The sequence below is a fragment of the Ambystoma mexicanum genome, chromosome 8 (assembly GCF_040938575.1).
Source record: "Ambystoma mexicanum isolate Mex_15411 chromosome 8, UKY_AmexF1_1, whole genome shotgun sequence".
Lineage (NCBI taxonomy): Eukaryota > Metazoa > Chordata > Amphibia > Caudata > Ambystomatidae > Ambystoma > Ambystoma mexicanum.
In genome coordinates this window covers 645955335-645982071 of record NC_090929.1, presented here as the reverse complement: position 1 = coordinate 645982071, position 26737 = coordinate 645955335, and the positions used below count along the sequence as shown (strand labels likewise).

The window sequence follows — 26737 nt, the reverse complement described above, 5'->3', positions numbered from 1 at the left end:
ACACAGTGACAGAATTTAAGCACCCTCAATTTGTGCCACATGAACAGACACAGCTCAGGCATGTCACAGCCTATGCCTCAATGAGCCGACATTACCTGAATAGATAACCTAATAAACACATCACTGTTCCTCCAATGTGTGAAGCACATGACATGACATCTTATCAAATGACATATCATTCATAATGCACATATCCACAAGTGTCCAAAGGCCCAAAGAGTCCAGGGAGGGGGAAGACAGTGAAGACAGAGACAACAGACTTGTAAGGGCAGGTGACATTGAGATGGCACCAGTGCATGGGTAGTGGGAAAGGAGAAAAGGGTGGGGGGGAAGTGCAGTACATGTGAAGGACATCATAAGAAATAGAACAAATAAGAAAATAAAGAAACTGTGGCCAGCTGGTGTCAAGTCCAAGCCTAAGTACAGTCAGCAGGTGGGAAGTGCTGGTAGTTGTCTGCTGGCATACATAAAAACAGACCAAGTTTGGGGGATGCCAGAGAGGCATTGCGGGTGTGCAAGTGGTGGGCGAGGGAACCTTTGGCCAAGTTCAGAGGGTAGCCAGGTGACCATTGAAGATTCAGACAGGAGTTCATCAGGGTAGAGGAGTACCAAAAGCACAAGCAAAGAGGAATGACTTAAGTTCTGATTTGGTACATGGCACTAGCCACCAAGAATGCTGCATTGGTCTGCCGATGTGTAAAAACAAAGTAATGGCAAAATTGCCTGCCAGTGCAAGATGCCCAACAACAGCAGAGACAATGATAACAGCACAAACACATGCTGGTGAAGGGCAAAGCACGACATGTGCGTAACACAGCATCAAACAAATCCTGGTCAAATATCGTGAACATTTTACACTCCCATCAGTCACCCCACTCACGACCCTCCCAAACACAATGAGGACCAATACACAGTGATGCTGCACATTTGAAAGCAAATGCCACTTCACTGTGCACACCCAAACTCCCCCTTCACACTCATCCACATGTGTATATGCCCCACCAAATGGATAGCAAACATGACACATTGTCACGTCTCCCGTTGCTCGCCCTATCAGGAATCACACGATCACATGCCCCACACCACACCTACCCACAAGAGCAGACCCTGGACACACAAAGAACAAGCAGTTTGCCTGGCGTAGGAGGACACCAGCCTGTAGCCCCGGCGTCTACCGTCCTTCGTTTCGCTGGCAGTTGCCATGGAAGCGCACTCACGGCTGGCCACGCCCACGGAGACTCCCACAGCATCCCCGAACATCCGGCGTCTCGTGATCACGTCACGTCTCGCGCGTCCGTGGGACACCATCACGGGACACATCACGTGACTGCTTAATCAGTTTAAAAGCATCTTGACAACGCGGGTACAGCGCTTCACAGCTGATCTCTTGAGGTTTGTTTAGCGCTTTGGTTTACCTGCTTTTGATCACGGACTTTACGACCTCGGACTGTTCTACGGACTTGTCTTGCTTGCTCCTCGGATTTCTGCCTTTTGGATCCCGCCTTGTTTCCCCGGCTCCTCGACCTTGGAACTCTCTCTTGGACTGCCTTTGGATTATCCCCTCTGAACCTTGAATCTTGGAACTTGGTTTTGACCTTCTTGCCTTACTGGTTCATCCACATCAGACCCAGGTGTGACTCACCCACGAGCCGTGTAGAACGCCTCTTCACCACCATCAGCAGTCTGTGGCTCTCGCCACGCTTAGGACCCCACCTACAGCACTCCTGGGTAAGCCTTGTTACTACTGATTGTTACCTGTACCAATTGCATTGCTCCTGTTTAACCATCACCCATTGCCTTACAGTGGTCAGGGGGTCCTTCCGGCGTTCCTGCTACCTGATTGACGGCTCAACACACCTGTGGCCTCAAAGATTGCACAGGCAGTGTATCAATTCTGTCTGTGCGGTACTTGGGGACGGAGGTACCATAATCTGCACGACCATCAAGATCAGAACACACATGCATGCAAGTAAGCACACACATGACCAACTATGTTCCTTACCAGGGACATCAAACCGTGTAACAAAGTGGCAAACTTGCACAATAAAAGTTAGAGAAACTATTACTGTGAGTAATGAAAATAAAATATATTCTCCAGATGTATTGCGCTCATACACACTGCAAATTATTAATCAAAATATATACAAGAAGAAATAAAAATAATGTTAAAATGTGCAAAATAAACTTCCGATTATGTACATGAAAAACTGAAAAGTTAGAAAAAAAAGTCCATGTCCATGAAAGTCTTTTTCAAATATAAACAAAATGAGAATACAACCCATTCCTGCATGGTGAACACAAAAATTGAAAACACAAGTGAACTATGTACAAAGAAACATGGAGCAAAGTCCAAATTGCACTCCAAATCATGAAATAAATCAAATCAAAATCACACACAAGCAACTATGTACAAAAATGTAGTATAGTCCAAAACCTCCAAATAAAAAAAAAAGAAACAGAATGTTTAAAGAACTATTTACAAAGGCAAAGGGCTAGTCCTTCTCCTCACCATTTTGTATTTATAGAATTTTATAAAGCACTTAACATGAAACAACTGGAATACATAAGAAGCAATATAATACAAATCATGAGTCAAATAACCAAGAACAATATGGAGAACAATTTGCTGAGATCATTGGAAAACCTGGCTAGGGTAGAGCAGATGAGGGAAATAGTAAAGAACTGTCAGGAGGGAGATTGAAGTAGGTGGGATTTTAAGGAGGAGCGGAAAGATGAATATGAGGAGATGGGGCGGATAGGGAGAGGAAGAGAATTCCAGTGGAGTGGGGCAAGAAGCTGGAAGGAACGAAAGCGGGAAGGGGCGCATGGCGCAGGTGGGGCAGTAAGTAGTAAGTGATCAGCAGAACGAAGCGGGCGAGAGGGAGAGTAGAATGATAGGAGGGAGGAAAGGTAGGGCAGGGCAAGATCATGAAGAGATTTGAGGACGTGACAGAGGAAGTTGAATTTGAGTTGGAAGTGAAAGGATAGCCAGCCAAGTGAGGAGAGTGAAGGCGAGATGGAGTCATGAGGAGAGAGGAAACAGAGTACGGATGGCAGGGTGGTAGACGGATTTAAGAGGGGCTAGATGTGAGGCGGGGAGGCCAAAGAGGAGAGCTGAACAGTATAAGAGACAAGAAAAGATTAGGGTATTGATATTGATATTTTATTTCTATCGCGCTCGTACACAAGTGTTTCAGAACGCGACAAGGCAAGGGAGGGGAGGGGAATAGGGGAGAACAAAACAACGATCTTACTAGGCCCAGTGACATTGAGAATGCGCAAGTGCATGCGAGAGGGGGAGGGGAAAAGTGCATGGAAGGGGGAGAAGTGGAAAGTACGAAGCAAAGGAGAAACAGACAAATAATTATAAATAAATAAATAATAAAGGCAACAAACAGTGTTAGTGCAGCCAGCAATTTGCAACTGCTAGGTTTAAGGCAGCATACAGGGTATAGGTCTGATAAGTGCAGGAAGAAAAGGGGGGGCTGTATGGGTACAGATACAGACCCGAGTGCAAGGGGTGGCCCGTTGGCAGTGTGGGAGGGTGGCAGGGTGAGCAGGTACCTGGGCCATGAGGACAGAGGATGGGCAGGTGCACGGTGCCAAGAGAGAACAGATCAGAAGGGAAGAGGGGGAGCAAAGGCAGAAGAAAAGAGGAAGGTCTTGAGGTGCTTCCGGAATAAGAGATGGTTCTCCTCAAGTTTTAGAGTGGCAGGGAGGCTGTTCCAAAGGGAGGCCCCAGCCGAAGACAGATCTACCCCCAGCTTGTTTCTTTGAAAAACAACTGACCCTGAGGGAGTTAGAGGTGGATGAACGAAGAGTTCAAGAGGGGAGGTATTTGCAGAGGGATGGCTGAAGGTATTTTGGACCCAGGCCCCAGAAAGCCTTGTGGACAATGCAGAGGGTTTTGAATGTAATCCTTGCATCCACTGGGAGCCAATGGAGAGATTTCAGAGCTGGAGAGATATGATCCCAGAGCTTGAGGCCAAGGACAAGTCTTGCCGTCCTGTTCTGGATTAGTTGCAGAGGGTGGAGAGCAGAGGCAGGTAGATTTAGAAAGAGGCTGTTACGATAGTCCAACTTAGATAGAACCAGAGCTTGGGAGACCATGAGCTTCTGGGGGAAGGAGAGGAAAGGCAGAGTACCTCTGAGGAGGTGCAGTAGGAAGTTTGACTTTTTAGAGACCTGAGAGATGTGGGCGGAGAAGGAAAGTGTGGAGTCAAAGATGACACAGAGGTTCTTAGCCTCGCAGGTGGGGGTAGGAGGAGGGCCAAGGGTAGACGGCCAGAGAATGAGGGGAAAGGATAGTGAAGGTGTGCCGATGAAGAGGATCTCCGTCTTGCTGGCATTCAGACAAAGATCATTGGCGGCACACCAATCTTGAATGGCAGTTAGGCAATCAGAGATGAAAGAGGGAGAGGAGGTGGCCGAGGGCAGCCTGAAAATGAGTTGAGCGTCGTCAGCTTAGCACTGGAAATTTGAGCAGAAAATGGCAATGCAGTGGGCGAGAGTTGCCAGGTATTTGTTGAAAAGCCAAGGCGAGAGGTTAGACCCCTGGGGAACACCACAGGTAGAGAGGAAGATAGATGATAGGAAGGACCCAAGTTGGACATGGGAGGGTCGATCAGAGAGGAAAGAGGTCATCCAGGCCAGAGCCTGATCAGTGATACCCAGGTTATCACGGAGACGGTTGAGTAGGATGGTATGGTTGACCATGTCGAAGGCAGAAGAGAGATCGAGGAGGATGAGGACAGATGGAATGTTAGAGTCAAGGTTGGAGAGCAGATCTTCACAGATGTTCAGGAGAGCAGTTTCTGTGCCTCTGGCAGCTCTGAAGCCAGACTGGTGGTCATGGAGACAGCCAACAGAATTGCAATGAAGGTTAAGCTGAGAGATGGCCAACTTTTCCAGGGGTCTGCCCAGAAAGGGAGTAATGGAAATTGGGCGATAGTTAGCTGGACAAGAAGGATCAGCTGTGGGTTTCCTGAGAAGAAGATGCACAAGGCAGTGCTTCAGAGGGGAGGGGAAGGATCCTAAGGCAAAGGAGTGGTTGCAAAAATCAGCAAGGGCCAGAGTAAGGGTGTGAATGTGGTCCTTGATGGTTTTAGAGGAACAGGGATGAACCTGTTTTGACGAGGCTTTCATAGATCGGACTTGTCTAGCGACCTAGAGAAAAGAGGAAAGGAAAAGAAGGATGGTGGGGCTGGCTAAAGGGGTATCCAGTCAAAAGTCGAATGACAATCTCGAAAAATAAATCTCGAAAAAAAAAAAGTTGAATTCCCCCTTTTTAATGATATATTTATTTTGGGGTCCGTGAATAAAAAAAATGAGTAAAACAAAAAAAAAAACAAAAAAAGGGGGGGTTGGGGGGAACCCCCCCATTTCGAATAAAAAACGTCATAATTTCGAGATTTTGACATTCGACTTTTTTTAAATTCAACCTTTTCACTATAAACCGGCTAAAGGAGGGTCAGCAAGCACGGATGGAGAGGGGAGAGGAGGGGTAGGAGTGGAGAGGGTGTACAGGATGTACTGGGTGTTTGAGATGAAGTGAGAGGCAAGGGCATTGCAAAGAGCCTGGGAGGCAACAGGAGGGATAGAAACTGCAGCAGGTTTGGCCCGCTCCTTGCAGATTTTAAAGAGTTCAGCCAAGGGAAGATATTAAGAATTTGGTGGCGTGAAAGGTGAGGGAAGATTAGATTTTGCAAATGTTATAGAGATGGAAGCGACAAGCACTGGAGGTAAGAGATATGGTGAGCAAAGGAGAGGTTCGAGTCGAAGTCGAGGCCAAGATTTCGGGTAGAGGCAAAGATGAGGAGTTGTGCCGGGGGAAAGAGAATAGAAGGAGGGGCAGGGGTATGTTGGCAGGAAGGAATAAAACTTCGGTTATGTCAGTGTTTAGGGTGTGAAAGTGGGAGGACATCCAGGATTTGATAGCAGTGAGACAGGAAGAGAGTTTAAGGTGGATGTTGGGAGTGAAGGAAGAGAAGGAGAGGAAGGGTTGGGTGTCATCGGCATAGAAGTGGTGAGAGATACCAAAGGAAGAGATGATTGGGGCTAGGAAGGAGGTATATAGCGAGAAGAGAAAAGGGCCAAGTACAGAACCTTGGGGAACGCTGAAGTCGAGGGAGTGGGTAGGGGAGATGCGGCTGCCCCAGGAGATGGCAAAGGAGCGATTGGATAGGTAGGAGGAGAACCAGTTGAGGACAGAGCCTTTGAGACCGAAAGGAGGAAAGAGTGTCTAAAAGTAAGAGGTGGTCAACGGTGTCAAAGGCGGCTGAGAGGTCAAGGAGAATGAGAACTGAAGAGTGTTTAGAGTAGCGTGCAGTGAGGATGGAGTTAAGAACCGAGGTGAGAGCAGTTTCAGTAGAGTGTTTTGGGCGAAACCCAGTCTGAGTAGGAGGGAGGAGAGAGAGGTTGGAGACGAATGCTGAGAGTTGAGAGTAGACGAGGCGTTCAAGGAGCTTCGAGAGGAAGGGTAGAAGAGAGATGGGGTGGAAGCTGGAAGCCAAGATGGGGTTGGCGGAGGGTTTTTTCAGGATAGGGTGATAGTAGCCTGTTCGAAGGCTGAGGGAAAGGTTGCGGTAGTGAGACAGAAGTTGAAAAAGGAGGTGAGGTAAGGTATTAGGAGAGGGTAGATTTTGGGAATTAGAGAGGTGGAGAGAGGGTTGGAGGGGGCAGCAGTAGGGTGAGTTTTGGACAGGAGGAGGGAAACCTCAGAGTGAGAGACTGGTGTGAAGTTCGACATGTAGGAGGGTGGGAGATGGGGAAGAAGGGAGTAAGAGGGGGGCATAGAATGATACGGCGTAAGGTGAGTATCTTAGAGGAAAAGAAGTTTGCGAAGTCAGAGGGTGAAAGAGGAGAGGCAACAGAGTGGTCAGGTGTAGGAGGAGAGAGAAGGCGAGGCAAAGTTTGGAAGATTTGGTGGGGGTGGGAAAACTGAGAATGGAGGAGGTTAGAAGAGTAGGATTGTTTGGCTGAGCTGACGCAGGTGTCATAGAGGGTGTGGTAAGAGAAGTAGGAGGCTTAGTTGGCTGGTGAACGGTGTTTAAGCCAGCGTCTTTCAAGGCGTCAGAGAAGCCGGCGCATGGATAGAAGGTGTGAGGAAAGCCAGGGTAGGGCGGGTTTGCGGAAGGGAGTGAGAGGGTATAGTTGGTCAAGAATGGAAGAGAGGGAAGAGGATAGGGTTGATAAAGCATCGTTTGCAGAGACAGAAGAAAAGTGAGTAAGAGGGGAGGGAGGAGACGCAGGTCTCATAGGGTTGAGAGTGGTTAAAATTACGGAGGTTGCGTTGAGAGAAATAGATGGAGGAAGAGGGAGGAGGGGGAGGACATTGGTGGAGTGAGGGAGAAGGAGAGTAGGGCATGGTTGGATAGTTAGGGAGGTTGGAAACCGAGGAGGGGAGAAGGAAGAGACAAAGATGAGGTGGAGAGTGGATCCAGAAGAATGAGTAGGTGAAGTACGGAGGGGGTAAGAAGGTAGGAGTCGAGTATAGATAAGAGGGGGGAGGTTTGGTGGGTGGAGGAGAGATGGAGGTTAAAGTCACCAAGTACAATTAGGGGTGTGGGACTGGGAGAGATGAGGGTGAGGAGGTGGTCAATGTCATCATAGAAGGATGGGAGGGGGCCAGGTGGATGGTAAATGACGAGAAAGGATATAGTGTGAGGGGAGGTGAAGATTTTATACAAGTATTCAAAGGAGGGGAAGACTGGGAGATGTGTTGGACAGGGGTTCGATAGGCACCTGGGGTGAAAGAGATGACCGATGCCGCCTCCACAGACAGAAGAGTGGGAGACGTGAGTAAAGAAAGAGGAGGAGGAAGTGAGTGAAGCGGGAACAGTTCAATTGAAGGGGGGGTCCAGGTTTCAGTGATGCATCGGAAGTGAAGGTTTTACCACAGAAACAGGTCCAGAACAGCGGCAGACTTGTTACAGAGAGATCTTGCATTCCATAAGGCGATGTCGATGACGCTGGAGGTTTCAACAATAGGGGGATAGATGAGGTTGGGGCGGTGAGTTGGGGTAGATGGGTGTTGGGTCAAACGGGGGTGGGGTAGTGAGGGAAGGTCAAGCATGGAGATGGTCATAATGATGAAGCAGAGTGATGGAGGTTGAGGCTGCGTTAGTTTGGGGTTAGCGTGGGCGGGAGAAAGAAGTGAGGTGGTTCTTGCTGTGTGGTCACTGGAGTGTGTCAGAGAGATGTCAGTGGGACAATGCGCACGGGGGAGTGTAAAGAGAGGGTGGAAGATTTGGGTTAAGAGAGCCTAGTAGGATCAAACAGGTGATGGTGGAAGGGTTGCTAGCAGGAGATCGTTACAGACGTGGGTGCGATGGTCGCAAGCCAGACAGCTGAGGAGGTGCTAGAGGAAAAACATTGCAGCAGTAGGAGCGAAGGTCGCTGTGTAGACTTCCAATGCTTCCGTGTCTGGGAGTCTAACCATGTTCCCTCAATGTCTCAGCCAGGGCATCATCGCACACTGCGTCCACTTCCCCTAGGCGGGCCTACGCTCTCTCTCCTCAAGGGCTTGCAGGGACTCCAACATGGTCCTCTCCATCCCCTCCCAATCCCAGCAAGTCTCCTCGAGGACCTCAGCCCGCCTCTCTGCCCGACGCAGTGAAATCTCTGCCCTGGCTATGGTGAGTCTTGACTCCTGTGCCGGCTGCCGCTCTGCCCCGATTTGCTGCCTGTACCGCTCCAACATGGATGACATCCTTTGACGAAGGTCCACGTTTGCATCCTGCCTGATGCCGATACCTGCCTCCCTGAGATGGGATGCCCTGAGTACTATAGCCTCCTACTCCGAGCCTGCTGCTGCCAAATTGCCTGGTGCCTGCTTCTTAAGGACAGTCTCCAGGCTGATGACATCACCCGGGGCCGACGTGCACGTGCCCTGCTCCTGGGTGCCTGCTCTCCATCCATTGCCACATCTCCTGTCGTCTGCTGGATCTGCGTGGTGACCACCTCAGTTGATCCAAAGCCGACTCCTGACTCAGGCAGGGATGTGATCTCCACTAGACAGGCTGCTGGGGGTGGGACAGGTACACAGGGGGCACTGGTGGTATCTGGGTCAGAAAGCGCCAGGGAGGACGACTAGCGCACAGAGGAGGAAGACGAGGAGGGGGGGTCACATAAGTGGACAGTCCACGCACCGAATATGAGACCAGGAACGTAGCTAGCCCGTTCAGGAGACGCCAGACCTCATTGTGATAATGTGCACGTTCACGATGGTAAGCCTGCACATCATCACAAATGGTGCCTGTACGCCTCACGATACCGGCTAGCACCAGTTCCACTCTGTCTCAAATGGCGAGATCCGCAGGCATTGGTGTTTCCATTTGTGTGGAAACATCTGACACCTGCGGATGGGTCCGGCCTGGGGCATGCCGGTAGGTGCATACTGGTGCAGGTGCAGTCCCAGGGGCAGGATTAGGCACAAGCACCTCCACAGCAACCTGCACTGCCTCCTGCCCCTGAGTCTGGACTGCATCAGTCACACCCACCTCATAACCCCCGCCAGGCCCCATGGACTGGGCTGATGCGGCCTCGTCCTCCTCCCCGCCAACCTGGATGCCTCCCCAGCATCTTCCACAGTGGATTGCCCTTGTGTGAGCTCACATGTCCCTCCTGCTGCTGTTACGCTCACCTGGTCTCCACAGGGGCGCCGAACGAAGCTGGACTGCAGCGGTCTCCACCAGCGTGACTCGTAGCGAAGTGATGAATAACTGCACTTGCCCACTCAGTTTCGTCTTTCTGACACGAAGGAAGATTTGCCTAAAATGTTGAAATGATATGTCAACTAGCCGTAAGGAGGAGGACGAACTTCCACCTCCCGTGACCTCCTTGTGCACCCTTCTACTGTATCTCACCTTAATGTTATGGCTCTCCATCCTGCGACTGTATGCAGGGGTGTGTAGAGATTCAGGGATCCAGTTAACTTCACTGATCCTGTAGATTTATTGCTGAGTTCCAGACAACAGTAAGTCTTTATGCCAATACTTGATAGTATCGATTGCTTTAGAGTTCAAGTTGGCAAAAGTTCACTCCTGTGCCTTTTCTTTGCAGATTCCCCTTTTGGAGAGCAGCAGATGAAAAGTGACTCCTCTCTGGGAAATGGCGAGTAGAATGCCAAGGTAAGTTTCTATACTTGCATGATGCGAAAATGTCTAAACATGCGATATGGTTCTTCTGTACGACTAATCTGCTGTCCCATTTCTATTCTGCAGGTGCGGTGCCTCCGGAGCGAAGATCGCGTGATGGTGACTCGTGGAACCGCAGGCAAAAGCAGCTTCAAGTGCGTATTTATGCTGTGTGAGATTGGATGTCTTTATAGAGGCACAGCTCACCAGATGTTTTCTTTTCTATTCAGCAATTGCAGCAGCTCCGGAGCGGCGATCGCGTGCGTGTGCTTCGCTGGATCGCAAGAACGAACAGCATTCAGGTCTGCACAATGCTCAATGTCTTTAAAGTGGTACCCTGCACGGTTAACCTGGTGTTCCTTTTCTGTTTTGGCAGATGCAGAGACTCCCGGACGTTCGAGATGGAGAATCAGGTAAGGATCTTGTTTTATTCTCTACTCTCTTCCTTTGCAGACATGGATCGCGATAACCAGGAGGGCGTGGCTGAAGACATGACTGGAGCTTGCAGAAACGGTGAGCGTTACGCTGCAGGAGTGCAGAATAACGCGAAGCATGTTCTGTTCCAAGGGTGTGGTTTAAATGGCCTAAAAAGTAGTCCCTCCAACCCCACCCTTTCAAAAGTAGTTCCAGGTAAAGTAGTCCCTCTAGTATGCCTCAGACTAGGCTGCACATGGTCCCTCTTTTCCTGCAGACTGTTTTGCTTGAGAGGGCAGTATGAGCCTGGAGCCAAAGGCGCCAGGACTGAGTCCTGGAAGCCCTCGGGTAGTCCTTTGGGGCCTTAAAGTTCCCCATAGGTGCTAGTACCTGGGGCAGGTTGATCTGCCTCCCGTATCTGGGGGCAAGTATAGTGACAGCTGCTGAGGAGTCCACGTCCACCTTTCCCCTTTTGGACCTCCCCTCAGCAGCTGCGGCCGATGTGCCAGTCTCCTCGCTCCCCCATGATGAAATTACCAGAGGGTGTGACTGGGCCTTGCGTCTCTGCCTGGTGAAGGCATCCCTGCTGCCTTGCTCCACAGCACCTTCTCCGCCCTCTTCTTCCAACAGCGCTGTGGATAAGGAGACATAGAACACAAACATCAGGGTACTGTACCTATGTGTGTTTGACTCAAAACACATGCACATAAAGTACACTGCCAAAGGTCACAACCGTCATCAGTCTCCACAACACACAGGTCATGCATGTACATACATGAACCTACATGTCTGTCCTTCTCAACGGACAATCACATCCTTGACCATGGCACTGTCAGCACCTACAAATTGTGCATGCTACACACACATGCATCATGGGCCATACACATGTCATTCACACACATCACCTGACACTCCTGAAGCAGTGCACTAAGCTATCACATCAGACTCCCCTCAACGTCAATCAGGCAGCAAGAGTAGTGCACACATTCAAATGCACCAGTTACATCCATCCTGGAGTGTTGGCCAGTCACACAGTCACATCTCAGACACATACACATGTACACCATGCCTGTTTATGATGTTGACGACAACACCCATATGTCACACCTCTCACACAGCCACGTATCAGACACATGTAAGCAACCATGTTCACGTCGTAATATGCTGAATCACAACACACGTTGCAAAAGTAACACTGTTGGAATCAAGCATGCTTCTTAGAACACATGTGCAGCACTGTCTGGGATATGCACACAGACATCCGTACTAGAAGCATACTTACCGTAAGGCCAAGGTGCATATTCCCACCACACATCAAAATGCACATGCACTGTGGAGGACAGCAACACATGGAAACTTACCAGTCAAATGGGTGTGCAGCGCCTGGTAAAACTTCTTTAGGACCCGAATGGCTGTGGTGTTCAACCGGCCGCGGCGCCCCCCTTGGTCCAGACCAGCCTTGAGGAAGCTCCAGGCCTTGTTGCAGGAACTGGATTCCAGGTCCTTCCAGAGCTTGTGCACATGGTGGAAATCCCAGGGTGCCAGCCCCTCCACGTTGATCCACCCACAATCTGGTCCCAGATCATCTTCCATCCTTCCTTGCCGACTTGCGTTGATCCGTGGAAAAGGGGCATCATAATGCCCCAGGACATGCTCCACCAGCATGTCATTTTCTCTGGCAGTGAAGCTGACAGCCCTCTGCCTTGCTGCCGTGGGGTTGCCACTTGCCTCCGAAGATGTTGGTTCAGACATGGCATCCCCCGAGGCAGGTATGGGTGGGCAAGGTGGTCCTGGGGCTGGGCTGTGGATCGGTGTTCTGGCACATTGGGAGTCTTCTGGATCAGCAGAGGTGGTCACAGGTCCGACGACAGGAGCACTGGCAATGGCTGTACAGAAGGCACTCAAATTGCGGGGCACGTGGGCAGCAGGCACACACAGTAGGAGGCAGCTCAGGGCAGTAGGAGGCAGGTAAATTGGCTGGTTGGCAGGAGTGTGGGTCTTCCGTGTTGTTCGCATGGGCAGCTGGAAACAGAGTGACGGGTATTCTGCACATGCGGAAACAGCGCGTTAGCGTGAAACTAGGGGAAAGGGCCTAATCGCATAAGTAATGTGACACGCGCTGGTCGTTGGGCGTTGGCGTTCAGATTCTGGATAAGGGAGTGCATCGGAGAACATCACACGGCTTGTGTGAGTTGGAGTGGACGGACGTGTGGACTTTGGACATTTTTGGGGTGCCACGCATTTTGTTCCCTACTGTGACAGTGCAAACTTCTTATTTTGGTGGGGATTTGCCTCCGCACACATTCTTTTTTCTGAGGCCAACGGTGAGTCGCGTACGCATTATTCATACTCTGGCTGCCCCTGTGTATCGTGTATACCCATTGTTACCATCACAGTTGTTTTTCGTGGGCTCTGCGTATGCATTTTTTGTGTTGCTGGGTGCCACAGCGTACCGCGTATTACTTTTTCTTTTCATCGGAGCTACCGAGGGGTTGCGTTTATTTGGGGTGCCTGTGCGTTATGCGTACCGTTTATTTTTTCACCAGGGTTAATATTGAGCCTTGCTGGACTAGACTAGTACGTTTTACATCACGTAACCTGCCCCCTCATTGCAATTGCCCAGGACAATTGCTTGTTATGCCTCCAATAGTACTAATCCATCGGTACCATGGTTGGGAAGCCCACAGTAGGGAAAGTTGGTAGAGGTGGCCCGGCTCGGTGAGGTGCAGGAGAGCTGTGCACCACCCCCAACAGAGTCAGATAGCTACAGGTGATGTTGCTGTCCCCAGGGTCAGGGAGCTGCAGGGTCATCTGTTCACCCCTGCTCCCAGGTTGAGGCACCTGCAGTGGCAGCTCCAGTCCCCAACAACCAGGGTCAGGGAGCAACTGCAGTATCTGTTGTCCTCCCCCCCAGGGACAGAGACACACGGGGCAGCTGATGCCTGTGTGTTGAAGGGGAAGGGACGGCAACACAGAACACCTGGACCCAGCTCCTAGGTTGAGGCACCTGCCGGGTCATCTGCTCTCCCCTGCTCCTAGGTTGAGGCACCTGCAGGAAGCGCCAGTCCCCAACAACCAGGGTCAGGGAGCAACTGCAGTACCTGTTGCTGTCCCCCCCAGGGACACGGACACACAGGGGCAGCTGATGCCCGTGTGTCTGAGGGGAAGGGACGGCACGCAGAACACCTGGACCCAGCTCCCAGGTTGAGGCACCTGCAGGGGCAGCTCCAGTCCCCAACAACCAGAGTCAGGGAGCAACTGCAGTACCTGTTGTCACACTCCCCCCCAGGGTCATGGACCCACAGGGACAGCTGATGCCTGTGTGTCCTAGAGGAAGGGACGGCAATGCAGAACACCTGACCTCAGCACCCTGGGTCAGGGACCTGCAGGGCCAGTGAATGACCCAACATCAGTGGGTGATGCCATGGCACAGGCCACTAGTGGTCCAGCCCCTAATGTCCTGAGTGGTCCTAGCCACATAGGGTCTCCACCACCTTCCAAGAGGCAGAAGCGTGCAGAACAGGGAAACGCTCAAGCCCAAAGCACGGCAAAGGAGACCGCCATGGCGAGGAAGAGGAGCTTCAATGATGATGAACTCAAGATACTCAAGGACTACGTGCGTGACCAACACATGACATGTGCACAGGGCCAAGGAGCACCCATACGCCTGCTCAACGTATGGTCCACTGGCAGAGAGTCAAGGATGGCATCAACGCCTTGGGGAATGAGACGTGCACCGCTCGTGAGGTCATGAAGCGGTGGAATGACCTCAGCCGCCGAACCAAAGGGAAGCACGGTGCCAACCTTGCTTCTGCTATGGTGACTAGAGGTGGGTCACCGCAGGATGAGGAGCTCACTCCACATGAAGAGGCCATGAGCGAGTTGATTCATGTGGATCAGATCCAAGGTGTGGGAGGCCTGCCAGAATACAAAGAAACGTCTGGTGAGTGAAGAAGTGTGTGCATCTACAATATGTGTATGTAGATTGAATGAATTGGTATGATTGTGTGGCACTTCTGCCTGCGTTTGTATGTCTGCCATGGGTGAACCATGTCATGGTCTACTGACTCGAGCTTAGTGTACTGCCAAGTGCATACTACACGTGTTTCACATCGGTTGAACATGGCTTTGTGACAGTAATCATCCACAACCGTCAGATACTAATACACATTTCCAGCATGCAAACACAACGTGGCATCTGGCTCTGTACATCAGTGCTGTTAGTGACTCAGCTATGCCAGTCAAGTGCTTGTGTCTGAGGCACGTGATATTCATCATGCACTGCATGTAGTAGTGGTACCATCCACACATGTCCATAGGTAGCTTCATGCTACACATACCTTCCATGCACACTGTCAGCATGCGGGACATTGTGCCATGAGTGTCTGAGCATTTTGCTACACCGTGCAAATCCCTGCTGCAGCTATGGCACTGAGCCCCTTGTGAGAAATCAGAATGGAGTCATCCATGTTCACCTGCCACACTGGACACCCCTCAAACCCATGGGTGCATGGCCCCGTCCCTCTTGTGTGTCACTGTCCCCTCTTCCTATCTCCAAGCACATGTCCTTACTCTCTCCACATCACAAACTTGGCACACCACACATGTCTGTTGGGAATGTCTGCAGTGCTTACATGGTCAGGGACATGGGCTATGAGGGCAAGTGTGCAGACACCATGATTTCATGGATTTTTGGACATCCTGTATGAATGCAAATGATGGCATGTTGACATGCATGTAAATGTGTTGCAGGACAGCATTGTGATGACAATTAACATAATTCTTCATGTCTTTATGTGTCCATGTGCATGTGATGAGCCACCATATTCAGGGGAGGAGGTAGAGGAGGAACTGGAGGCTGAGCCCCAACAGAGCACCAGTGGAGGACGTGTTGTGGCAGCCCATGAGAATCCACTGGTGCTACAGTCCATCCTGGGCATGACTCGGTATGAGTCCACCCCCAATCATACCAGTGGCTCTGGTAGTGAGGCGGGTGTCCATTCCTGTATGCTGTCCGAGGTGAGTCCATCAAGTGATGGCGCTGGTGTAGCCCGTGTGTCTGCAGGGGGTAACGTCCCCTTACAGGGCTAGTCAATGGTACCATATGTGTCTGTGGTGGTTACGGCTGCAAGGCCTGGGACGGATGACCAAGGGAGGGATGCAGTCCTGCAGCCACAGACAGAGGCTTCACATCTAGTGCCTCGCTCCCTTTGGTCCAGCAGCCATACGGCACACACACGTGGCAGACGTGTCGTGGCTGGGAGCAGTCAATGGTGCATGTTGCACAGCAACAGGCCGCTTTCTATGAGGTGATTGCTCAGGGCATGGATAGGGTGGCCAATTCCACGTTCTCACGAGAAACACAGGAAGCGCGCCAGCTGCAGGCATTGCGGTCCACATGCCGCTCACACAGGCTGCACATGGTGGCCAGCAACAGGAGCCGACGGGCCGGCCTGAGGTCTCTGCAGTCATGCCTGGTTGCAGAGGGTCGGGCCCACAGGGCACCCCTGAGGCGAGAGATACTGGCCCTCAGAGCTTCAAGGGAAGTGCGATAGGCAGCCTGCAGTACACAGTGCCAACAGCAGGTGGAACTGTTGAGAAATACCATCTCGGAGGAACTCTGTTCATCCCGTGAGGTGTTGCATGCAAACCTCTGATGCTTCATGTTCCAAATGCATTCATCTGGGTCCCGCCTAGCCGCTGCCATGGTGGACCAGACCAGGGCCTTACATGGTCAAACTCCCTTACCAGCACCACCTTCACATTGTACACAGGGAGGTGGCGACAGCAGCGACAGCCCTTCCAATCCATGATAGCCATGCTGTCCATGTACCCATGAAGGGAATTGTTATTTTAACTTCCACACATGTGGGTGTTGACATGCACCCTGCCCCTCCCCCTCCTGGGTGGACCCCTCCCCCCAGTCCAAGATGGACATTTTTTTTCTTTTTTCCACCCCTCCCGCCAGATGTTGGCATGTCATATTTTGTTTTGCCCTTTCCTAGTTGTGGTCTTTGTTATCTTTTGCATTAATTGCCCTTGAGGTGTGTCATTAACTCCTCAGGGGCTATACATGTGCAGTGGTGTACGTGCAGGCATGCCTGGTGAACTAATCTAGCATGTTTGCATGGGGGTGCGCCGGGTGGCATGTGCAGGTAATCATAGCTTTGTTTTTCCATGGCACGTGTGTGCTGTGTCAATTATTCTGCACAATGTCTGTTTTGATATGTTCGCCCATATTGTTCCAGTAATCCGTGACGTGGAGGTGACTGCTTTCCCGGGTGAGACATCCTGCACTATTCGAAGGCCACACTCATGCCCTCCACTAGACAATGTTGTTTCTTTATCAAATTAAGAAACACACTTACTGGTGAAGGTCATGTGGGATTTACAGCATTCAGACACCGTTATTTGGTAAGCATTTGCACTGCTTTGCATGTTGTGCATGCTTCATTGGTGGTCATCTTTGATGCATGTGCGGGTTCTGTTATGTGTCCTTTGCATGCTCACATGGGGTTGTGGTGATTTCATTGGAGCTCATATCGCTGTGTTACCTACCTATGTGGAAACCTGAATGGGCACACCGACTGTGTTGTGCAGCATGTCATTGTACATTAGTGAACCAGGGCATGTATTCCTTGATCTGTAATTTCCTTGTTATTCATTCTCTGTGCCACTCTCTCTCTCTCTCTCTCTCTCTCTCTCTCTCTCCCTGCCTCTCTCTCTGGTGTGGTACACTGTACTCCTGTACATATCTATGCCAATGGACATTCACCCTGTGTTGCTCCTGCACTCTGTGTTGTATGCACATTTTCTTTCTGGTGTCAACTGTGATAATGTATGCGCATGTATTTTGTGCTGTTACTCTGCATTTCATTCAATGTAGGTGGAGCGTCTCACGATGGTGTGCATTGTATGCAAATGCAAGGCAGGTGAGTTCCACGGACAGGTGAGTGCATGCATTCGCTGACACTTGTGGTGTTTGCATGGGAACGGGGTACTGTGTGTATGCCCCCCACCCCTGGTCACCTGTGATGTTGTGTATGCCCCCCACCCTGCTCATCTGTGATGTTGTGTATGCCCCCCACCCACACCCCTGGGCGCCTGTGATGTTGTGTATGCCCCCTCACACCTGGTCACCTGTGTTGTTGTGTATGCCCCCTGCCCCTGGTAGCCTGTCATATTGTGTATGCCCACCCCCACACCTGGTTACCTGTGATGTTGTGTATGCCCCCCACCCCTCGTCGGCTGTCATGTTGTGTATGCCCCCCACGCCCACACCTGGTCGCTTGTCATGTTGTGTATGCCTGCCCACACCTGGTCACCTGTCATGTTGTGTATGCCCCACCCACACCTGGTCACCTGTCATGTTGTGTATGTCCCGCTCTTGTTGTCCTACCCATCCCCTCTTCCTTCTCCTCATAGCCACGCCCACCTAAATTGATTTTCTGCATTTGTATGATGATGCCACCATGCAACATGGGGCTATGCAACATGTATGTTTTGACAAACACCTATGTAACTGAGTAAGCCTTCTGTGACAGCGCTGCAATGTCCGAGGCCTGTTGTGCGCTTTATTGCGCAAATTGTATTGATAAAATACATGGGACGGTTTATGTGACACACAGGACATTGGATGTCTAGTTTAGCATGGTGGTATTGGCATAGTCCATCATCTATGTGTTTCTTTTGGAAAGCCAAATAAATTAATTTGAAGTTCTAAGGGATGCACACAATGTAGCACTTCCAAGGACACATTCTCGTGGTGGTTTGGTGGACACAGATGATTGTCCCTTTGCCATCATTGAACGGCACCTAGAATGTGCCAGGGATGTGTGCACTCCACAGGGGTTGGATTTTAGGTGAAAAATTGTGCCACAAGCTGGGTACGGGCAGCCTCGCCACGTGCCCTTTGGGCACCCATGCGCAAGCGACGTGCATGCGGTTGGGGATGTGGGGGGCACCACCATGTCTACCGCTACACCGCGCCCTGTTGCAACACTGCAGGACACATGCCGCCACAATGATCCTGCACACTATTGGTGGTGCATATAGCAACTCACCACCAGTGTGGTCAAAGCAGCGGAAACGTGACTTGAGCACTCTGAATGTGCACTCCACTATGCCCCGAGTTGCAATATGGGCAGTATTGTATTTTATCTGGGGTGGTGTGGGTGGGTTACGTATTGGCATCATCATGTAGGTGCTCAGAGGGTAGGCACAGTCCCCAGTAGATGTTAAAATGTTTGTCATTGCTGTGTATTTGTGTGTGTGTGACATGCATGCATGTGCACGGGCATTTATACTCACCAATGAGCCATGTGTTGCCATGCCTCCCAGCTTCCAGGGCCCGGTGTAGGGGTGACAGTCTGAATATGAAGCCATCATGGGTGGATCCTGCATAGTTTGCATATACAGAAGCAATGAGACCCTTGGCATCACATACAACCTGCACGTTGATGGAATGCCAGTGCTTGCGATAGATGTGCTCTGTGGCCCTAGGTGGACGTAGAGCCACATGGGTGCAATCAATCGCACCAAGCACTTTAGGTAAGTGTGCCACCCCATAAAAATCCAGGGCCACGGCCTGCCTTTCTACAGGTGTTCTGGGCATGTTGATGTGCCTGCGGACTAAGGGGCCTGCAGTCATGATTGCCAACACATGGTGTAGGCAGCGTGACTGAGTGGGCTGTAAAATGCCCCTAGCTATGGCAGTTGTCCGCTGAAATGATCCAGTGTCCAACAAATACAGAACATTGAGCACCTTTTCTAAGGGACTCAGTGCTTGGTAGCACAGGGTGGGTGATGTAATATCACCCTCCCACTCCGTGACCAGGTCTAATATGATATGAGGTGGAAACCTATACCTGCCATAGACAGGGTCATCAGGCATCCCAAAAAGGCTGGTCCTTGGTAGAAAAATCTGTGCCCTGGCCATCCTCCTCCTCCTGAAGGTGTCACACAGTCACTGCTGCGACAAATGGTACATTCAACGTAGCTGTATACATGCGTTTGTTGTCTGTGCACCCTTTTCATGCATTTGTTTTAGTGCAGAGTGATGCTAACGCCAGCTTTCGCGTGGCGTCCGTGTTTCCGGAATTGCGCGTCTTTTTTCTGTTCAATTTCATGAATACGTGGTTTTAGCGTGCATATAGGCGTTGCATGGATTTTACTTAGCCACATCCCTCGTTACGCCCATCTTTACGCTTATTGTTCCCCATTCCACGTGTTCCACCCTTTTTTTAGGTGACTGCGCAGAACCCAACGGCCCTGTGCTATGAAAAGGCGTTTGTGGTATTGCAGTGACGTGTTGGACCGTCCCTGGTAAGCCCTGCGCATTATGTTCCATGAATACACAAAATTGTGCTTCTGCGTGTGTTTGCGCGCATGCCCCCTATTTTCCGTGCTAATCATTCCATGAATTAGGACCTTAGTGTTGTGCAACCAAATCAGAGGCCCAGCAAGAGGCAACACTCTAACAAGGAAGGGTTTAGTATATTATGTTTACTATTTTATTCAACATGAACAATAAATATAAAGATGAATGACCTTGGGAGCGATGGAGTATGGGACTAATATAGTAGTAGCCAGGTAGCACATTACAAAATACATTGGGCCTCATTACACGGTAAGTGGTAAGGGATTGTCAGTACCGGTATTTTACCGGTACCGGTAAATCCTTACCGCCTTACTACGAGGTCCCTTTGCGGGTTGGGGAATTTAACGCCTGCTTTTTGCAGGCGATAAAAACCAACCCGCAAAGGGACCCAGGGAGCTAATTACGGTACCGTTGCGGTGCCGTAATTAGCGCCTTCCCCATTCCCATTATGCCCTATGGGGCAAAAATGGGAATGGGGAAGGGCAATGGTGGAAGGGGGAATTACCGCCCTGCCAACCTTGGAATGGGGCCGTAATTCCCCTTTCCACCAAGGCGGTGCCGGTATTTTACCGGCATGAACCATGGCGCTAATAGCGCCATGGTTCTCCGCCTACCGTGTAATGAGGCCCATTGTTTTAAAATCAATTAAGAAAATAAATTAAACTATTAGGTAAATAATACAGAAAACAAACATTTCTCATCAGATAGGAAAACAACAGGACAGAGAGCACCACCAATTTTGCCATATAGTATTACTAAGTTGATGAGATGTTAATACAAGAAAAAATCAAAATCTACACATTTTCATTTAAATGAAGGGATATGTGAATGCCATACATACCAATTCTTCTTGCTCACACACACAACACACACAAACACGTTTCTTTCTTTCTTTCACCAATAAATCAGGGGAGATACTACTCAAACATTCTGGCACAAAATGAATGAATGGCCATGTGCAACTGTGGGCCACTTTTGCACTGGTGCTTGCCGAGACAAAACAGCAGATCAGTCAGGCGGCCCACTTGAAGAGATGTTAAAGAGGAAATACTTCTGCTGCATGCAGTAAAACAGAGGTTGGCCTGTTTTAAACGTTGACCAGGTCCTACAAGGGTGTCTGTCAATATGTTACTTCCCTGTTGCAAATCTTGCATACGAAACGCCAGAACAAATAGGCCCAGAGCGTAATTTCTTACTCTACCCAAGAGGCTAGAATTCACCTGTCAAACAGAGGGATCTATAAAGAGAATGGCATGTAGTTAACCTAAGCTACTAAAAAACAGAAATTTTAAATCAAGGCCAATAAAGTCGATAAACTTCTAGCCAGGATGTGGAGGAGGGAAGAGAAAGCCAAAATAATTGTTAAAATAAAGATGGAAGAGAGGGAATTAGTACGACACCAATGATATTGTTCAGGAGTTCTCGAGGTTCTACACAGAGCTATACAGCTGAGCAAATCCTACAGAACAGAGTCAACAGGAATACCTAAAAGGGAGGGACGTGGCTCAAATTACAGCTCAAGAAAAAGAAATACTAGATCCTGACATTACTTCGGAGGAAGTGCAGAGGGTCATTATGGCCCTGTTCAATAATAAGTCTCCGGGACCGGATGGTTTTACCACAGAATTTTATAAAATGTTTAGGGAAACATTGACTCCATACTTGGTCCCACATTTTCAATGAAACGGGGGGAGAGGGAAGAATAACAGCAAGCATGGATTAAGCAAAGGTAATCCTTCTCCACAAAGAAGGCAAAGATCCGACAGAGTGCGGCTCTTACAGGCCAATAGCTCTAATCAACGTGGATGCGAAAATCTTTACAAAAGTCCTGGCGAATCGCTGGGATCAAATTCTTCCAAGTATAATCAGCCCAGATCAGTCGGGGTTTGTCAGGGCCAAGCAGACTAGTGATAACACCAGGAGGATAGCTCACTTTATTGAAAAGATACGTATAAGTATAAAATAAGTATCCCAGTGATCCTAGTAGTCTTGGACACAGAAAAGGCTTTCGCCAGGGTGGAGTGGGGGTTCTTGTTCACAACAATGAGGCAAAAGGGCTTTGGGGAGAAATTCCTAACAATGATCAGGGCCATCTATCAGAATCCATCACTAAGGTTGGCAATTAACGGTCATCTATCTGAGCCCATTAAGCTCCAAAGGGGCACGAAGCAAGGCTGCCCCCTCTCCCCTTGCTTTACGCTATTTATTTAGAGCTATTATTGGAGGCAATAAGAGCTAATGGCAAGATTGTGGGGATAACATTCGGGTGAAGGGTTCATAAGGTAGCCGCTTTCGCAGATGATATGCTATTGATGTTGAGGGAGCGAGAGAGCTCCTTGAGAGCAATGGAGAGAGAGAAAAGCTTCGTGATGGTAGCGGGGAAAAATAAATCCTAAAAAAACTGAAATATTGAACCTTACACTACCAAGAGAGACTGAGGAGGAGCTCAAGGGCACTTTTCCATATAAATGGGTTTAGACGTACATAATTTACCTGGGTATAAAGCTAACCACAACAGTGGAAGAACTATGTGGGGTCAACTACACGGCCCTGCTAGAAGCAATTAGAAACAAGTTTTTGGACTGGGGTCCACTAATGATAACCCGGATAGGCAGGATTAACGTGTTAAAGATGGTAATACTTCCACAGTTGCTGTATGACTTCATGACTCTCCCCATCCAAGTCCCAACTTCCTTTTTCCCGCAATCCAAAAGCACACAGGAAGATTGATCTGGAATAACAAAAAGCCAAGGATAGCCAGAAGGGTGATGATGATGTTCAGAAATAGAGGACAGATGGGAGAACCAGATCTGAAAATATACTTCATGGCAGCTCAGATAAGGATACTGAGGGATTGGTGGAGAAAAGATATGGAGGGCAATGGATAGGGCAGTGATAGGGGATAACATTGATTAAGTTTTGTGGAAACCGAAGGGAGACAGGCCCAAAAACATGAATCATAGTAAGATATTGACGGTGGGAGGGGAGCCTTCAGATGAAGTGGGCTCAAATAACTACATTTCCCTCTCCACTCACCCCAATTATTGACAACCCATGCTTCACCCCGGGTCATGGGGAAAGGGGCTTTGAGGCCTGGCAGTAGGGGGGCTGCTGAAAGATTCAGGACTTGTTCAGTGGAGCAGAGATCATGTCTTTCCCCCAATGTAAAGAGGACTTTGGCTTGGAGGAATCGGAGGGATAACGATATATCCAAATAAGACACTGGGTCATGCAGACATCTGTTAAAGAGGCAGCAACGCACAGTTTAACCGCCTTTCAGAAACGTCTGATTCGGGAGATAAACACATAGTGGGGACAATCTATGCATTTATAAAACAAGGGGAAACACCAGGAGAAAGGAAATACATGAGTCTTGGAGGGAGGTCACCGACCAAGAGATAGGGGCAGTTGTGGGATAATATTCCTAAATTAACAAAATCCTTACAAATCCAAGAGATATGTATAAAATGTATGCTACAATGGCCCTTAACTCCAGAAAAATTACACAAATGTTACCCCTCAATGTCGCATCTTTGCTGGAGGCAATGCAAAATGGTGGGAAACTGGAACCACATTTGGTGGGATTGCCCTTACATCCAGGAATACTGGAAGGTAATAGGGGAAGCGATTGGAGAGGCACTGGGGCTGAAGGGAAGAGGGAATAGAGACGGTCTATCTTGGGGTTGGAGGGACAATTGCAAGAGCTATCATCCAGAGCTGAACGCAAGATATATGTGATCTTGATGATGGCAGGGGCCATCATCCAGTGCTGAACGCAGGATATATGTTATCTTGAGGATGGCAGGGGCTGGGGACGGGGTGCGAAAATGGAAAGCATAAGACCCTTGAACCGAATGTGAATGGGTGGGAAAAGTTTGGAACTTTGCTTTACTGGAATGGGTTACCTACTCTTTGCAAGGCGATCAGCAAGGTTTTCGGGGGACTGGTCACAGATCATGGGGTTCCTTCAAAAAGGGGGAAGGGGGAATTGGTGCATGAGGAGGATGAGACTGCTAGGCCTGGTGGATTGAACCAGGTTAAGTGCTACCAAGAGGGCAAGACTCAAAAGACTCTAAAAAGAAGTTTCCACATTGAAGGTCGGACAATCGGGTAGGGGATGGTGGGGGGGCAAGGGGGAGACAATTGTTTGTAAAAATTCTGAAAAGGCTAATAAAAAGTTACATGGAAAAAAAAATGGGCCATGATCACATAGGGAGCATTTGAGCCGGTATATTAAACGTGGCACCACCTGAGCCAAATAGTACTCATATGCAGCCCCTGAGCTTTAGTGACTTTTGGCTGTCAATCGAGCACCTACGACCCCTGAACCTGCTCTGTGCCACTAGAGAGCCATTGCTGCAGATTGGGATACTGATTCAGCAGAGCACAAGTGTATACTATGTTTTTGGCATTGAGTTTATGAAGGGAATGAAAGGGAATTAATAAAAACCAAGTTATTCACGCTTCCTGTTATACCCACAGCTTCACTGAATTCAGTAAAAGCAACTGGGGATGAATGTCCCTCCTCCACGATCAATCCAGCCCAGGTGACACGAGCGCACTACCTTTCCACGGGTAAACACAAGCCAGGGCTGCGGCTGCCTGTCACTCGTCAGCAATCAGGAGTCAGGCCCGTTGCCTGGAGAGCGCCGCCATTTTTCCGTAATCAGTTTAAGGACAAGAGGCTGTCAGACTTGTTTCCGTGAGAGTCCAGACACTTCAGCCCACTGGGAGTACAGCTCCTCCCCCTCCCCTGAGGCTGATCTTCATGAACTGCTGAATTTACCTGCTTGTCTCCAGATCCTCCTGTCTCCTCTCCGGTGTGAAGCGGCTAAAGTTCGAGCAGAAGTGTTTCCGTCCAGTTGCCTCTTTTCCCAGAACCACTGCTCACAACAGTCGGGGCCAGGCTCTGAACTCTGGCGGCGGGCGGCGCGTGTTGGCAATGCAGTGGGGGCGGGAGAGAGTTCTCGCGCAAAGAGGAAACAGCTTCAGAAACGATACTCGGGGCAGATATAACGTCTCTTAGTTAATACAAGTACTCGGGGCAGACGTAAGCAAACCGCGCTGTGAAAAGCGAAGTGACACTCAAAGTCCACAAAATGTGTAAACGGCGCAGCTTGTCGTTCTCTGCGAAATGGCAGCACACAAAAAGTAACGTAGACGTGTTTCTGGAATAGCTCTTTAATCACATGCGGGGCTGTCGTTAAACGTAAGAGCGACAATTTAGTAAAGTTGAAATAGGCAGGTTGAGCGCTGAAAATACATGACTGGGATGATTAAACCAGCTGACTTATAGCAATACCGGGTTTGTTTATCTAGTTTTCGGGTAGTTTTAGAGTCTTTATCAGGTATTTTAGGTTATTGCACTCGTTTCCGTAGTATTTTGAATGATTATAAATCCATATGCTGCTGCATTGAAAACAATTAAGGCATGATTGGGTGTACATTTTTTTAAAAAAATCTAATACTTGTTTCTCAATACATGAGAAAACACAAAATAAAACAGCAAATACATAGCCCATATTAAAGGAAAAAGAGAAATATCCATATACACATATGCAAGTAGGCAGAGAGGCTGTCCGCAAATTACACAGCATACAAAGATGTTTTACATGCATGCGTGCATACCCCGCCTCCCAACTAACAACCCTCGTAGTTGCTTTTGTGATAGTCACAGCCTTATTACTAGCATTGTTGGCGGGTTTACACCGATTTACAGGGAAACACCCACAAGAACCGATTTCAGCTAAATCAGATCAACTGATGCAATATCCCCAATACCTTGAGCTGAAACATCTGCCAGTTGCTCAAAGATTGTAGAGATCATTCTACCCAAGGCAATGATGAGGGACGTCTGTGGAGTGGTCATCAACCTGGACCACAGATCCTGACTTAAAATCCGTGCTGTAGAGTATACAAAGTCACTAAAACTTCTGTTTCTCAAAGGCAGGAAAAAAGGACAACACATCACCAGATGAAAGGTGGTTTCGGCTGCCCCAGTATCACACATTCTGCAAACTCTTAGAGCCTTTGGTATTCCAAGCCTCAGGCCCAAGAACTCCAACGTTGGAAGACTGAAGTCGAAACCTGAGGTACCAGTCTCAGGGCCTTGCAGAAGGAAATATTGTCAAATATTTCCTAGGGGGTCTTTATCGGCAAAAAGAATAACTCCTTGCCCATGTATAGGTTAAGTCTGCTTAAGTCTTGGGAATCCCTTCCTTTGTAGTTTATCATTTTTTTTTTCACTAATAATTCAGACTCGGATCCAATTCCTTTCTCATCTTGTCAACCGGCCTTTTACATTTCTTTAAACATGGGATTAGAGTCCTTTATCAGGAGAGCCATGATGTAATACCCAACCGCAGAGTTACCTGCCTGTTCGAGGCTACCCATCAGGGATAGAGACTGCCTTGTATACTGAGCCCACAAGGAGGTCAATCTAAGTTCCAGTCAAATAGCACTGACATTGGGAGACACAATGCTTGTTTATGTATTCTGGCTTCACGGACATCAAAGAAATTCCTGTCCCTGATGTTTAGTAATTCCCATCCATAAAGCACAATTGGTGTCCCGTTCAATTTATAAAATTCAATAAATGGAACCATTGAAAAAGCATATAATTTGTTTTTTATAGCCGGTAGAAGCGACGTGCTTGACCACATTTTTTCATTTAATCGCGTAACCAACTGTTCGTGATGCTTTAACACTGAAATTGTAAAACCCAGATAGCAGATGAAAGATACTCTCTGGATTAGAATAGTATTCAGTGTCCAGGTAAAATTCCTGATCTTTTTCCAATTGGAAGCAA

General features: G+C 49.1%; 1 protein-coding gene across 2 annotated transcripts in view; it reads right to left on the bottom strand.

The window, feature by feature from the left end:
- The window catches only part of TMCO4 (transmembrane and coiled-coil domains 4), a 1142020-nt gene extending 1117010 nt beyond the window's left edge, over nucleotides 1-25010 (bottom strand). For both annotated transcript variants that reach the window (XM_069610379.1, XM_069610380.1), the window contains exon 1: nucleotides 24716-25010. The gene's annotated coding sequence lies outside the window, so the exon portion shown is untranslated. The remainder of the gene's footprint in view (nucleotides 1-24715) is intronic.
- Nucleotides 25011-26737: the final 1727 nt, after the last annotated feature.